The sequence below is a fragment of the Anopheles arabiensis genome (genome assembly GCF_016920715.1).
Source record: "Anopheles arabiensis isolate DONGOLA chromosome X unlocalized genomic scaffold, AaraD3 X_pericentromeric_contig0006, whole genome shotgun sequence".
Classification (NCBI taxonomy): domain Eukaryota; kingdom Metazoa; phylum Arthropoda; class Insecta; order Diptera; family Culicidae; genus Anopheles; species Anopheles arabiensis.
In genome coordinates, this window is record NW_024412084.1 from 172,501 (window position 1) to 175,000 (window position 2,500).

Genomic DNA, 2,500 nt, shown 5'->3' on the forward strand with positions numbered 1-2,500 from the left:
CATTTTGAAAAAAGCTAGGGAGCTGCCCCTAGGTTCGGGGTGTCACAAAATATTGAAAAGTGGTCAAAAACCGCTATCCAGAATCGGATGTAGAATCATTAGACGAACTTAAAATTGTTCTACGACCAATGTCTGCGACGTTTAGTATTCAAGATATGGCCCGCCCTAGGTCTGACCTGGCATTTTCGTGAAAATTTAAAGCATGGCCATAGGGACGGGTAAAATAGCTATTTTGAAGCAAAACCACCTCACTTTAAATGGCCATAACTTTTGAAAAACAAGAGCTAGGGTTGCGTTCTCGACACGTTTTGAGGTGTTTTAGCGAAAAACATGTTTTGAGCCACACGAGCTCTCCGGCCCATTCGGTGCACATTTTTGAAAAAGCTAGGGAGCTGCCCCTAGGTTCGGGGTGTCACAAAATATTGAAAAGTGGTCAAAAACCGCTATCCAGAATCGGATGTAGAATCATTAGACGAACTTAAAATTGTTCTACGACCAATGTCTGCGACGTTTAGTATTCAAGATATGGCCGCCCTAGGTCTGACCTGGCATTTTCGTGAAAATTTAAAGCATGGCCATAGGGACGGGTAAAATTGCTATTTTGAAGCAAAAACCCGTCTGACTTTAAATGGCCATAACTTTTGAAAAACAAGAGCTAGGGTGCGTTCCTTACACGTTTTGAGGTGTTTTAGCGAAAAACATGTTTTGAGCCACACGAGCTCTCCGGCCCGTTCGGTGCACATTTTGAAAAAGCTAGGGAGCTGCCCTAGGTTCGGGGTGTCTAAAATATTGAAAAGTGGTCAAAAACCGCTATCCAGAATCGGATGTAGAATCATTAGACGAACTTAAAATTGTTCTACAACCCCCAGTCCGACGCCTCGTATTCGAGATATAGCACTTTGTAGGTCTGACCGAGCAATTTTGTACTGAAATGTATGGCGGACATGTTATTCATTAAACAACATTAACTTGCATCGTGCCCTACTTCATCGGCACAGCTACTATCGACTATCTATTGTTGAAATGGATTGAGTTTGACCATTTTAGCTCTTTTCTTATGCCGTGCACCAACATTGTGTACCGATCAGGAAAGTACACTACGTACGCGTTCATGGATGTATATGTTGGTACAAGTTGCCGGTCGGAATAGCAGTGCACCAAAACTGTGTACCGATCAGGGAAAGTACAAGACGGCGCAGCCCGAGCGAACGCGTTAATGTTTATGTTTGTGCACACTAAAGTTACAATCCTAGGATTTGGTTATTGCGTCGCAGTGCCCGACCGTCGCGGACACCATTCTTGGACAAAAGTCCAAGTACGTAGAGTACATTCCCTAGGTATGTGCCCGTTCGTGACTTTCGTTGCGTGCTTACAGACACGCTTGGGTATGTTTACCATACAAGGTTTACTAGGAAAACCTGGGAAGGACGCTTGCCCTCCGTCGCGGACACCATTCTTGGAAAGAAGTCCTGGTACGTAGCGTTCTTTAATGTACTTGATCAGTTTGTATTGCATTTGCTTTGTGCCATTGACTTTTGCTAATGCTCACTAAGGGGTGTTCGTTTGCGATGTGTATGATAAGCAACTGTCTATTCTAACCAGCAGTTAATCAACACTTTTCACCCAAATCATAGGAACGTAGAGTACTTTCCCTGATCGGTACACAATTTTGGTGCACCTCTAACTTCGCCAGCACTTTATCGTTACGTTTTGTGCACAACCTTGGGACATGGTGTAAGTTTCATCATTGTTATGTTTGATTCGGTTTATTATGATTGAAAAATACGCTACGTCCCAGAAATCTGAACTCGAATACTTTTGTCACGTTGCGCAAAAGCTACTGAGCAACTCTAGCCGTTTACCGATTTAAAATTTAATTTTCGTTATTAGTTTTAAAAATACGCTAAGTCCCAAAAATCTGAACTCGAATACTTTTTCTATGTGCCGCTAAAAGCTACTGAGCAACGCCTAGGTTGGTACATTTTTGGTACATGGAGTGTATGCGTGCAGGCGTACTGCCGTGCTGGACCGGAAAATCGCACTTGCTACTAGAACGTAGAGTAATTCCCTAGATAGGTGCTTTTGCATGCCTCTGTTCGACGTCCATGCAACTTGGAACGTGCGACACACGTAGCTAGGCTTCCCATACATATTCCCTAGGGTAGCACCAAATTGCACACTTTCAGGGGTATATTTTGGTACGGTGTACTGTGCATGGTACAAGTATCATTAGCTCGTGCAATTTATTTTGCATCAAGTTGCGATTGCTGGTGCGTCGAGATAGGAGTGTTTCGCGACTTTTGCCAAGCTTTGGTGCCATTTGGTGAATAATTAATGTTCTAGCCACAATAAACGTGCCACATAATGCCAATAACGAAAACGCCATTTTCAAGGGACTTCCAGTCAAAATGTTTGCAATCAGCGCTTTCCTGTCGAGTTCAGGATTTGGGACTGAGCGTTTTTTCACGATCCAATCAAACGACCAGTTCGTGAATAAACA